Source organism: Rhipicephalus microplus, chromosome 3, assembly GCF_043290135.1.
Source record: "Rhipicephalus microplus isolate Deutch F79 chromosome 3, USDA_Rmic, whole genome shotgun sequence".
NCBI classification, from domain to species: Eukaryota; Metazoa; Arthropoda; class Arachnida; order Ixodida; family Ixodidae; genus Rhipicephalus; species Rhipicephalus microplus.
In genome coordinates this window covers 200,886,286-200,900,653 of record NC_134702.1, presented here as the reverse complement: position 1 = coordinate 200,900,653, position 14,368 = coordinate 200,886,286, and the positions used below count along the sequence as shown (strand labels likewise).

The following is a 14,368-nucleotide window of genomic DNA, read 5'->3' as shown; positions in this document are numbered from 1 at the left end:
GCAAAAGTTGACGTAAAAATAAAGCTGGCTACGTTTGACACCAAACGCAGGGACAAGTATCTGCAGAGAGAGGTGCCTCTTTCTGCAGTGATACGAATCGACGACAGGCACAGCCACAGCACCGACTCAGCGGATGCTCTGCGGCTACTTCGCGGCACTAGGTCAACAAGGCAAACATTCCTCCGTTACTTCAGCGAAGGCATGACCCCTAGTGAAGCAAGGAGACTGCATGAGAGCAAGCTCTCTATGGAAGATGATGGCCCTGCGAAGCTGGCCAATGCGGCTTTAAATCCGCCTCAAAGAACGGTCTACCACTGGCACAGCGTTTTGAGGGAGGTCTGTTTTGGTGGTACCTACATCGACCCAGTGCTGAAACTGGAGGAAAAGGCTTCTTTGTATGCAGCTCAAGGTATGTCTAAACTTGTGGTAGAATCTGTCCTCTACGTAAAACAGTATTCATAAGCATAAGCACTCATTTTCGATGTGTGAATGGTGAAGTTGTAGCTATGACAAATTACAGACACATTCAGCACAAAGCCTCATCTACTTGTGATTCATGCCAGTGGCTTGGTTGTACACTGCACCTGCCAGTCAGAGCATACATTTACCATTATTTTCTTGGGAAGTAAGAAATGATGTATTTACTTTGAAACCCACAACTTTTTGATGAATTTATGTTCCTGTGAAATCAGAAACATCAAATTCTTGGAGTAACCTTGAGTATGGCAAACTTAAAGCCCAAGAGGTGCACAGGCGGTCGGAGTTTCAAGTGGCGAAACCAGATCAGATTGATAGGGAAACCGAAATGATGAAAAAGAAAGGGGGGAAGAAGAACATATACATGACCAGATAAAAGAAATAACAAAAACGTTATTTATTTTCTTTGAGAGTGACACTGACTTATTTTTAAAAGGTTTTTGGTTCAAGGCATAAGTTGGCAATCTAGACCAACTGACACATTGCATGAGCATCAATTCACAGGGAACCAGCATTAATGAAGCTCGCGAGTCAGCCCATAGAAACAAATTGTGAAATATAAAACATGAAAAAAAGAAATGAGATGCCTCAAACAGGCCGGCCTATGTTTCAATGTAAGTATTTATCTTTGTCAAAGGCATTTTGTCCTTCTTGGCTGTTATTTGAAAGGATTAGTTGTAAATGTCATTAAAGGAAGTGTTGAAATTTCGGAAAGCATGACAGCAGCAGCAACCAGAGCTGTACAGAGTGTCAGCCACACAGGTCAATCTAGAGAGGCCATTTAAACTTGGGAGAAAACAAAAAAAGAAAAGAAGCGTAAAGCGCAAGAATGGGACAAAGGAAGGCGATACAAAAATGGGTGCTGACTGTCAACTAAAATTTTAATTGACAAGATCAAGGATACACGGATAGAAAAAAAAAATGGTTAGATTACAAATCTTCAGTCATGTGCGTCACATCAAATTGATTTTTTTTTTTCAAACAGATTAAGTAGCGGAGTGCTCACACATCTATGGCCCCTTTGGTGGATGGCAAAAGCCTCAAATATCTCCAGTGCGAGCCTTTGACAACAGCATTTTAGGACTGTAACATCCGACAGGTGAAGGCATGCTGCAGCCATGCCTAGCACAATGTGTGGCTAAATTACTACAAACACCAATCTTTACATGAATTGACACGTTTGCGAGGCCTATAACTGATGCACCTCCCAGTCTGTACCACAGACACACAGCCGCTTGAACACTGAATTATGACATATATTGATCACTGGATGAACGGCTTGTTATGTTTCTTTGAACAGCTTGCTCCGCTTCCTTTCTGTTCGTTCGCATGGCGGCACATTCCGCCTAGCTTGGTGGCACCGATTGCTCTCACTGTTCAGGAAGATGGTCAGGTATCTTAAACCTATCTTATCCTGGTCCTGGCGCCATACCATTGAAGACTGAGAAGTAGAGCCGAAACAGAGAACACCTTATTTGACAGATGCGAAACTAAAAAAAAATTCAGCAGATCCCATATACTTTGGGACTTCACATTATGTGAAGCATGCGGAGGGAAGGTGGCCGTGTTGTAACTTTTTTTATTCAGCGACATGTTATGAAATGATGCTAAATATATGTACAAATGTTGCAGGAACAGATGCATATTGAACAGTTGCAGATGTTTCTATAACCAGTTGTTTGCACTTGCACAACGGTGCTATTAGTAACATGAGTATTAGCAACACCAGAAGTGATAAGCTGATATGAAGGGTTTGTGCTTGCAAGGATGGTAGCCCTGGACACTGGTACATAAATCCACTTCTGCGCATGGCACCTAACTACAATGCACATTTACACAACATGAAGGTTGTAGCATAGGAGTAAATATGTAATCTTTATGAGATTGCATAGCCAGCACTGCAACCACATTTGACGTTTTACGAACGTTACGGTCTATTTGAAAAATAGTTCCGAGATCTAGCATGGCTCTGTGGTAGAATTCTTGATTTCCTCGCATTATGCTTGGGTTCGACTCCTGCTGGCACCCTGATAGATTAATATATGGAGTTTGACGTCCCAAAACCACCATATGATTATGAGAGACGCTGTAGTGGAGGGCTTCGCAAATTCCAACCACCTGGGGTTCTTTAACGTACACCCTAATCTGAGCACACTAGCCTACAACATTTTTGCCTGCATCGAAAATGCAGCCGCCGCAGCCAGAATTCGATTCCGCAACGTGCAAGTCAGCAGCCGAGTACCTTAGCCATTAGACCACCGCGGCAGGGCCCTGCTCGCACCCTGACATTTTTCTTTGTGTTTGTCGAGTAAACGCTGCTGCTGTCAGCTTTGTCTTAAAGAGGCCCTGCAACACTTTTTGAGCATGGTCAGAAAATGTTGCCATTTGGTAGAAGAGGCTCCCGAGAACACACGGGCCAAATATTATAGTGCAGTACGCGGCTTGGAATTTGCAATAAATGACCAAAGTCAGCTAAAAATTGCTTTCTCTCGTTTCAACAAATGACGGAGGAAGCTGAAAAATTATTCAAAGGCCATCTATGAGCCATTCGCTGATTTTAACATGGCGCGTTCGGTCCTTACAGGGATCGCCGCGAGATGCCGCAACTTGTCCCCACGCGCGCTCGCGATCACACAGAAAAGACCATGTATTCAAAGCGAAAAAAAAAAAAACAAAAAAAGTTTTCAATGACAAAAGGCACGTGTGACATTTTTTTTTTTTTGCCCATGCCATACCCCCCCCCCCGGCTTAGCTCCCAGAGCTTTCGCCGGGATGAGATCAGAGCGAATGCGATTGCAGCATGACAAATCTTTGCGAGTCCCCTCATACCGGACGTATTCTTAAAATTTTTGCAGCGTTTAATTCGTGAGGCAATATGCTCTTTTAGTGAATCCATTCCATGGTTACTTAAAAAGGTGTTTCAGAGTCCCTTTCACGTTCATGCGTTACAATGGCCCATGTGTGTTCTCGTCGTTTTTGGGTAGATACCAAGTGTCAAACAGCTGTGGCAAGGTATGTGCCACTGTTTAACTGTTTAACAAGAAGTGTTTACCAATACATATAATGTTATTTGTGTTTTGACCAGCGTGTCATAATCATCAAACCCTCTCATATTAATTTAGGTTCCCACCAAGTTAAGGAGATTATCACGTGAGCACCCAGACGTAAGCGGCTAGATAGATAGATAGAGATAGACAGGCAGATAGATAGATGCCACCACCGCAACCAGGATTCGATCCCGCACCCTGTGGGACAGCAGCCGAGTACCTTAGCCACTAGACCACCGCGGCAGGGCTTAGATAGATAGATTAGATAGATAGATAGATAGATAGATTAGATAGATAGTGCATGCAGTACGCAAAGAAATGCTCCGCATTCATAAGGGAATGCGGGCACCTGCACGGGTCCATGCTCTCTTGATTTTGCTCATCTTCCCTGCTCTATCTGATACTAATTTGTAACAATGCTCGCTGATGTAGCCTCTTTCCCTTTGTCATTAATCGCTGTGTAGCTGACAGTGTGCTCGTGGAGAATCAATAAATGAAGTACAAAAAGATTGCAGTAAACCTGAACTCCACTCGTACTTCAAGGAGTCAAAATATTTTTGCTGCAATTGATTTGTGAGGCAACAAACTCCGACAATGAGGTAATGTTATGATCGCTTGAAAAAAGCCTGCAAGACGTTTTTAAAAGGCAAGGTGAAGCTAGAACAAAAACTTACTTTGCAGGAACACTTTGCACTGTACAGAGAGCAAAATGGCCATTAAAAGTCATGAGCCTGAAGATTGTTCTTAAAAGACCACCTGCCATTCCACATAACTTTCCAGGCACTCACATAAGTGTGACTCGTGGTGGCAGCAGTGCCTGCTGGGCAGTGGTCGTGGTTACCCCCATCATGCGACGAGCTCATAACCTCGAGCTGGCGAGGGAGATCGTCTTTGTTGATTCGACTGCCTCATGCGACACCACCAAATGCACAGTAACAGTGGTGCTGACTGCGACCAAGGCTGGTGCTGTCCCACTCGCAGTACTAATTCACAAGGAGCAGAGCACTGATGGCTACCTGGCTGCTTTCAAGCTCCTCAAGGAAGCCCATCCTCTCTGCTTTGGAGGCCAACCAGTAAGTAAGGAAGTAGGCACAAAATTGTAAATTTTGTGCACAGTGAATTGTTATATATTAATGCCATCCCAATTCTCTACAATAGCATTGTTAACACAAACTTACAAGAGCAACTAGTGAAGAAAATGTAGAGGCCAGTGCTCAATGCGTGGCTTGACTATAATTCATAATCTGAACTACAGGTTTTCCCGCCCACTGTAATCCAAGTGCCAGCTTAAATAATCTGCTTGCCATTGAAATAATCTGAGCGCCGAGCTATTTAATCCATGTGCCAAACATTTAATCCAAGCGCCAACTCAATGAGGCCGCATGTCAGTGAGTTTAATCCAATTGCCAATGACTAATTAAAGTGCCAGTCATTTTAATCCACGCACTAGAAACACTAGTTTGCCGCTTTATACAGTATAAATGTGAAAATAACGTAAACATGAAGTCACAGGAAGAACTTTTTCTTCACCTATGCATGCTTGCGCTTATGAAATGAAGTGCGCATTGCTATTTCCTCCTAACATTTTGGTGTCATAGCTTCAAAATAAAAAAAGAACAGTGTGTGTTGATTGCATTTATGGGTACTAAGAGTATTTGCTCATAGAGTCAGTGTATGGTTCGTCGCTACTGCATTATTCTGGCTAACCATGTACACCATCCCATATGCATAGATTCGTGTCGTCTGCTAAGCAGACTGCTTTCGGCTACTTATTCGCTGAGGGATTCGCAGTCGTCTGCTCAGCCCGGTGATAACGGTGATAGACAGATGGTCACCAGGGCCCTTTTTCAAGCCCTTCTCGCGGCTTTTAGCCTTGGCGACCCTCCAGTTTTTGTATGGTAAATAAATAAAGTTTGATTTGACTTGATATTCATTCGTTCTTGAAATCAGAAACAACCATTTAAAACTCAAGTTGCATTTGTTTCGATTCATTTGGAATTAGGTTTTTTATAAAAGCATAAAAAGGGAAACTCCTGTTTTCATATAAAAAGACAACGCTAGTATTCCTGAAGCGTGTTTGCTTGAAACACGCGTTCATCGAATACACATAATTTTGTTTGAATAAAAGATAACTAATATGAATATAAAATATGACTTCCGTTTTCCACATCAGGGTCACGAGTTTGCGTCTTATGTGCCCTGCAGGACGAAAGCCTCTTAAATGATTTCTAATTTGCTCTGCCCTAATTTATTGAGCGTGTACCTGTTTCTGACTCATCACTGCCCACAGTCAAGTTCTTCATATCTTGTTATGCATCCCGGCACTCCAATAACAATATTATGTCTGCCGCATTACATGACCTGGCCCAGACATGTAATGCTATACAAATCTAATTATGAGCTTTGTTGACGAACACAAAATATCCTTGCTTTTTTCTTTCATTGCTATTAAAATGACTCCACCCGGGCCAAGCACTCATCTACAAACTTCTACATAGCACAGTATAAGCACTGCAAACATGGCTCAAGCGAACCACGGAATTTTTGTTTCCTTGAATACTAGCGGCGAATACTAATAATAATGATTTATTCTACTTTCCGACTATAGTATTTTATATTGTAGAAACTGCATTTCAAATGCATTGCCATTTTTACGCCCCGTATTGTGCTTTTTGTGCATGGATAGAACTGACTGGCACCTGAATTCAAGCCAGTGGCGATTGGATTAAACATGGTGGCACTTGGATTAAAATCACTGGCACGCGGCCTGATTGAGTTGGCACTTGGATTAAATATGTTGGGGCTTGGATTAAATGTTTGGCACATGGATTAAAGAGGTTGGCGCTCAGATTATTTCAATGGCGTGCAGATTATCTAAGCTGCCACTTGGATCAAAGTGAGCGGGAAAACCTGTAGTTTCCTATGGAACTTCTGTAACTACTTCTGAAGACATTTCTGAATTCGCATAGTGTAAGTAATGACACAATAGCAAATAGCTCCATTAAGCTGGACCAAAAAAATAAAAAGTTGTACCAGGACAGAAATTATTTGTGACAAAAACAAAAGTCAACAATACTGCACAGACTAAGCCACAGGAGAGGGCCTTTGTGGTTCTTGTGGGCATTTATAGAAATCACCTACATGCTCTCATCATCATCACACATTTGGCTATGAATTCTAATCTTTCCCATGTGACACCATCATTGTGGGTGAAGTGTGCCTGTTCTGTGCATTTCACTCAGGCTAGATAAGCGTTTCTCAAGCTAAAACATGTGCCCACACCATAGGTCAGCATAGCTTGTGGAACTCTCTCAGGCTCATTCATGAAATATATCAGTCTGTTCAATTTGCCTGCACCACGTGAACCAGTTCACGATGTTCTGCGTCTTGCCATTCGTTTCAGCGGTGCAGCATTGACAACCTCTGAACCCTGCCATTCATTTCTAAAGGTGCAGAAGAGGTACAGCGCTGGTTCACGATTTTCCCACCCCTCCCACACTGACAGTGCCGGCTTGGTGCAGCGGCGCGTGCAGCTGAGCAAACGACGCAATACTTTGGTGTAGGCACCGTACTTGCCTCCACTAACACGATGTGTTTTTTGCTAAGAAGTTTGATTGATTGATTGATGATTGATATGTGGGGTTTAACGTCCCAAAACCACTATATGATTATGAGAGACGCCGTAGTGGAGGGCTCCGGAAATTTAGACCACCTGGGGTTCTTTAACGTGCACCCAAATCTGAGTACACGGGCCTACAACATTTCCGCCTCCATCGGAAATGCAGCCGCCACAGCCGGGATTTGATCCCGCGACCTGCGGGTCAGCAGCCGAGTACCTTAGCCACTAGACCACCGTGGCGGGGCGGACCTGAGTGTGAGTGAGTACTACTGAGTCAACTCATGAGTTCATCAGAATGGAATTAGCTTCTTTGATTGTGGTGTCAATGCTCTTTAACACCAATATCTGATGTAATCGGTGCTCTTCTTGGTGCCGCTTCACACAGCATCTTCGAAAACGAGTTCCGAGTGCTTCCAAACCAGTAAAGTCATTTTTCTTGGAGGAGATGTTAAAATATAATAGTCGAGAAATTCCCTGGAAGACTTAGTTTGGGACTGCCAAGGTGCCCCCTTGTATAATTCAAATGTCTAATTAATAAATATTGAAACGGTGTATGAAAAACACTGCTTTGGAATACCTATGAATAGATGTGAGTATAAATGTGAATCTAGGTAAGGCTGAGTAATGCTGAAAATGTCTAGGTGGAACCTCAAGTCGGCAAAAGAAAGTGGAACTCACTCAAGAAATATATTTTGCGCTTTAGACAGACTCGGACTCAGACTCTCCAAAATTTTGCTTAGCCGAACCCGCTCGGACTCACACTCACTAAAATTTTTTTCAAACAAACTCTCTCAGACTTCGACTCACAAAAATAGTGCTTATCCAGACTCAGACTCATAATGTGAGTCTGAGTGAGTCCGTGTGAGTTGGCCAATGAGTGAGTTCGTGGACCTATTGCCCGAACTCTCTCTTCTTTTTAATATACTGGTAACAGATGCAAACTTACACTTGTCTTTAACCTTGAAACTTACCATAAATGTTACTGCTCTCTATAGTTTATTGAAAAGCAAATAGCGAACTCAAATTCAATAGAAAATTATTAGCCAAGGCTATTTATATTTTTTTATTCACCCACGAAAATTGTTCTCACAACAGCCACGACTTTTCTATGCTTTTATAACTATGAACAGCTTTCAACTTTATTGCATTGTCTGCCAGGCCCCACAGGTATTCATGAGTGACAATTCGAGTGCTGAGAAGGCCGCCCTACAGCAGACATGGCCGTCAGCAAGGCAGCTTTTGTGCCATTTTCATGTGGCACAAGCGGAGTGGCGCTGGCTGACGACATCTCACAACTCTGTCGACAAAGACCAGAGGAGACGATTCATGTCTGCCTTCCAACTGGCAAGTTTTTTTGCAATCTAGTTGTAACTCTAGCTCTAAGATACGAGGTACATTCGTTGCATCTGCACTTAGTGAACAAATTCACAATGGTCTGCTATTTTAGCATTCGTTTCATGTTTCCAAGATGATGGCGCTGGCATAGCAGCATAGGTGCATAAAAAGCACAGCTGTCCTGCAAGGCTAGTGCATGAATTACCTTCACTTCCTCGCGATATAATTTGGAGTGTATGCCGCACAAGATTCCCTAATCTGCAGATGAAAACGCAGACAGTATTTGTGTCCATTTTAATCACATTTAAAAAGTACACCAGTAAACGTCTGGTGGGTTCAAATGATTTCGAATGCCATAAAATGAGGCTTGTACAAATATTCAAATGCTTTGAATATTCAAATGAATAATGCAGTACTCAAATTTGATTTGAATCAAAGTTAAATTGCTGAAATTTTTGAATTATTAAAAACGAACAAAATAGGTGTATATTAGTCCACACGTAACACTCTGTAAAGGTGGTTTCACGGCAGTGGAGGGATGCTAAACCATGAAAGCAGTTATCCAAGCATATTAGACCAGATGTAAAAGTGGTTTCACTGCAGTGAATTGGTGCTAAGCCGTGAAAACACGTAATCAAGAGAAATTCGCACTGCAGCAAAGCCCCACTCCAAGGTTTTAATAAAGAATTACAATGACATTGATTCTGCTTTTTTTGTTGTTTTCAGTTTAAAAGCTCGTTACACAGATTTATATGCTCTAAGTAAAAAAAAAAAATTGAAACGCAGCATATTTTACTGGCTATTACTTGGACCGCACCAAAAGTCGAATGCTGCTACAATTCGAAGTTGTTGCCACTTCCTTTGATGAAAAAAAAAAATGGCCTTTGCATAGGCCCTGTTTCAATTTTTAAAGATCTGTGCAAGTTTGTTTGGCCATGACAAATATGCTCCTTTTTGTTTATAATATGCAATATATATACTATTACAATTCAATTAGATATTATTCGACCAAAATCACTATTCGCTTGGAATTCACTTCGAACCTAAAATTCCCTATTCGCACAAGCGTACAGAAAATGTCAGCAGCATCAACTTTTATGGACCACTGCTTGGCAATTCGTAGAGCAGACCGCGGCAATCAATTTCCAGATTACAGCGCTGCGCACCGTGCACAGCCTCCATTTAGAAAAACAATTCCCGCGCTCCTCTCATACACCTGACCAATCCTTCTTTCATGAGCAGTGACACAAGTTCGCCGATGGGCGACTTGACGAAGCACGCAGCTCATCGATTGGGTTAAGCCAGTCACGACGGCAGGCTACGCTTTTTCCTCCCTTTGAAAGAGAAGGGTGGCGAGACCGCACGAAAATTTGAAACTAGCTGAAACCAATGTTCTAACCCCTGTGAATTCCTTAATAAAGTATTTGCGAAATCCTTGAGGAGGCAGCATGTTCACGGAGCAAAGGTGCAGATATTTTTGATTTTTGGTCCTTGGGGATTGTTTACTGGCCTTTTGAACTGGGGCAAGCATGTGCAGACCACAAAGTGACTTCAATGCAGACAGTGAAGCATGAATCTGTATTATGGTGCAGTTTAAAAAAAGCGAAAATATCCAAATACGAGCACCTCATTGAAAAATTTCCTGCTATCTGCAGGTCATGTATGCAGACACAGCAGAAAAACTTGAAGCTGCCACTGCCGAAGTGAAGGCCCTACAACACGATGCCTTCGTGTCTAGAGTTCTGACATTCCTGCGCCGACAAGAAGAGTGGGTGCAGCTCTACCGTTTGGACGTGTTGACAAGGGGCCACAACACCAACAATTTTGCGGAGGCAACCATACGCGTGCTCAAAGACATTATCCTGAACAGAGTCGAAGCATTTAATGCAGTCGCACTCGTAGACTCTGTGGCTCTGGTGTGGGAGAAATACTTTGAAAGCCGTATCCTCCGCCACGCCTACAGCCGTGTTGCAGCCCATCAACTACTGTACAAGCGGCTGCTGTCGAGAATGCCGAAAGATGCAGCCGAGGCCATCCAAGTGGTAGGCCAGGGACAGTACATTGTGCCTAGTGCGACCCACCTCAGCTCCAGTTATGAGGTCTATGCTGACATAGGACTATGTACATGTCTCTTTGGTAAACAAGGTGCATTTTGTAAGCACCAGGCTTTGGTGCAGAAAAAGTACGGAGGACTGTTTCCGAATGCTCCGGCACTGAGTACTGACGACCGGTACCAACTGGGACAGCTGGCCCTGGGCGAGAAGTGTCCCCCCAGGATATTTTTCGAACCCTTCCAAGAGGAGAAGCCCAGCCGTAGTTCCAGAACCACGGCAGGTACCAGTGCCCAGCAGGAGGAGCCAGACGAACTCCAAGCATTGCAAGGCACCAGCACGCAAGAGGCCACACACCTCGCACCTGTACCGTCGGTGCCTGATGCAGCCCAACTTGCCCAGGTAGGACAAGCCCCTTGAAAGGGCCCTGAAGTACTTTTCAATTAAACATAGGGAATGCTACTGAACAGTAGTCAAGGCTTCTTTTATTCCTGTAAGCATATTATTGTGCTCTACCGCACTCACAAATTTACAATTTCATATTGGTGGATGTCATCATTCTGAGGGCAATTTCAAGATTTCAACACTATTGGTGTCGTATTGTTCCATGTTTGGGCTACAGGTCACCAATTGTTGGTATTAGCAGCACTTCCACTAACAGAATAGTCAAAACAGGTGACAGGAAAACCTTAACTTAAACTGACTCCTGAGCTTGAACTTTATTCTCGAGCAGTTGTCTGCAGTTAGAGAGGATCAAAATAAATGTGCAGTTCTTGTTGGTGTGCTGTACACTTGAAGTATATTTCTTTCATCACTTTTGGTGCAGGCCCAAGAACATGCATACGAGTTCCTGGAGGTCCAGTTGCGGCGTGTGCATTCTATGAATGCACACAATCCAGCTTACCTTGATATTGTGAAGGGCCCTTGCAGAGGAGCCTGCTCGTGTTCAGAACAGCAGCGATGGGACAGGACTGATGCTGGCATTCAAGGCTACCGCTGCAGCAAGACATCGCCGGGCCCGTCACATAAGGGTGCAACCGACCAGCACTGCTAGGCGTAGGCCAGGGCTTACAAGGGGGTCCAAGAGGGTCCCTACAGGGCGCCCAGCAGTTGAGCCAGCTGCCAAGAGAGCAAAGAAGAGGCCCCATTCTTTGAGCCACAGCATAGAGAAAAATGTGCCTGGTGCAAGGCTGCACTGAATGGCAGCTGCCTCCCACCAACTGGGCTCACGACAGTTCTAGGCACAGAGCCAACTTGGTTTCAAACATCATTTCTACGGTTTTATGTGGCAAAACGATGATATGATTGTGAAGCACACCGCAGTGGGCGACTGATGATATGTGGGGTTTAACGTCCCAAAACCACCATATGATTGTGAGAGACGCCGTAGTGGAGGGCTCCGGAAATTTCGACCACCTGGGGTTCTCTAACGGGCTCCCAAATCTGGGCACACTGGCCTACACCATTTCCACCTCCATCGGAAATGTAGTCACCACAGCCGGGATTCAATGCCACGGCCTGCGGGTCAGCGGTTAAGTATTTTAGCCAGTAGACCACCGCGACGGGGCGCACAGTGGGTGCCTTCGGATCGAATTGGGCCATGTGGGATTCTTTAAAGTGAACCTAAATCTACGCGAAGGAGCAGCTCATTGCCACCGCTGCACTTGATGCTTCATCTTTGATTGAACCAAAGCGAGAACGACTCCTCGCATTAGCTGTAATATCATAACCTTACAATTGGTCACCTTAGCCACAGGCAGAAGCATTTGGCTCTGCACTACTACCTGAGTATCATGCATACAGCCTTGTCAAAGCTGATGTTAAAGAATGGTGCCCACTAATCCCACCAGTCTCTTGGATCCACCAGGTGTGGCCCTCACAAGTCACAATCAGATACTCATCAATGTTGTGCAGTAACATTGTGCCATTCCACCATGAGCGACTTTTGTTTCGCCTTACCGTCAGGAGTAACGAGCTCTTCAATTGCGTTTTTTGAGTGGCGGTGGGGTTAATGTCCCAAAACCAGGACACTGACAGTATAGTTATGTGCCGCTTACCTAGAAACCGAAGAAGTTAAAAGACTAGGTGGTGCCTGTCCTGGCCATCGTGGTTATTTTTAACCGCAGTATTGTTACTATGAATATTGTAAATACACTCGTTTTCTGTCATCTCCCCGTAACATCTTAGGTGGAGGTGCTGGACACATCAGGAGCACACAACGGAACTTCGCAGCGGGCGTATTCTTGGACAGTCCATCATGCCGGCAGACAATTCTGCTGATCCAGCCCCCGCTATGCCGAATGCACCCAGTCACATTGTCGTGACCCACCTCCGAGGCCCAGGCCCCTTCTGCGGGACTGATAACAGTCAGGTGGAGAAGTGGCTGGCCAACTAAGAGTGCAGCAGCAAGACCAATCGCTGGGATTCGACTTTGATGCTTGCAAACGTCAGGTACTACCTCAGGGGTAGGGCCAACGTGTGGTTCGACACACGAGGAGAATTTAAACCTACGTAAAAAAAAAAAAGACGTATATAAACAAAAAAAATGAAACACCTTTTTGGAAAGCCCATTGCATGCCAAGAGAAAGAACTCTCGTGCCGTGCCCAAACCTCAAAGGAGCTGCACATGGTTTACATACAAGATGTCTTAGCCTTGTGCCGGCAAGTTGATAGCCAAATGGCCGAAGCCAACAGTCACCCACATTAATGAAGGCATCGCTCACGACGCCCTTCACTTGCTCGTGTACAAAGACTGCTCCACCATTTACGACATTATCAGGGAGTGCTGAAGTTTCGAAGAAGCAAAAAGCCGACATGTTACGCAGCAATTTGTTCAGCTCCCTACCACTGCTGCCACGTCGTCGTGCAAAGACGTCTAGATCCAGCCGCCGCCCTGTACCAAAAACTTCCTGCGTCTCGTGCGGCGTAATATCGAGGCAGCAACTCCATCTGCTCCCCAGGCTAATTCTCACGAGGAGGCCCGCCCGACAGTGTCATTAATTCAGGCCGCCGTGCGCGAAGAACTGGCGAATGCAGGCATCCAGCCTGTATGTGCCCAAAGTCGTTTTACGTCAGCCCTGCTCCATACTACCAGCCACAACTGACTTATTCCGGGTACCATGATTCGAACCAGTGGCGCACGCGAGAAGACGGGTCGATATGCTTCAACTGCAATGGCGCCGGTCATATTTCCCTCTATTGTCGCTATCGTCGGCCATCGTCTCTTCGTGCACCATGCCGTCCAGACGACACTTCATCCTCCCCTTTGCACGCCAATCCACTGAACACTAATGCCCGAACATCAACCCCAATTATGAGCCGTCGCCGTCTGCCCAGACCCAACGACTTTCTCAATTGCTTATGTCCCGTCGCTCCCCCTCACCGTCCTTTCTCGGGAAAACAGACCAGTGCAGCTCCCGGAAGGTGATGCTGCCTTGACTGATCGACTCGGAAATCCTCTGTTAACTCTGGCATCTCGACAAAAGCTTACGGATGTAGATGCAGAGGGCATGCCTGTTTCAGCGCTCATCCACACAAGGGCCCAATAATCATTGATGAGTGCTCAGCTTTCTCGTTGTCTTCGTAAAGTCGTTACACGCACCTCATCACCTGTTGTTCGCGAAGCCAATAGCCATACACCTACCGTCCTTTGAATGTGCTTTGCGCATGTGAGCTTCGATGACCACAACACCTCAGTTCTCTTTGCTGTTCTGGACGTTGCTCCTTGGACGTTCTACTGACGCGAAGATTAGTTTTGCCTCACTATCTTGTGACTGTTTCTGCGAACAACTTTTGCACACCTGTCCTGAACTTTGGACGCTGCGCACAACTGCTTCCTG

At 44.8% G+C, this 14,368-nt stretch overlaps 1 pseudogene; it reads left to right on the top strand.

The window, feature by feature from the left end:
• Window positions 1-335: 335 nt before the first annotated feature.
• Window positions 336-12,023, top strand: LOC142804096 (uncharacterized; annotated as a pseudogene).
• Window positions 12,024-14,368: the final 2,345 nt, after the last annotated feature.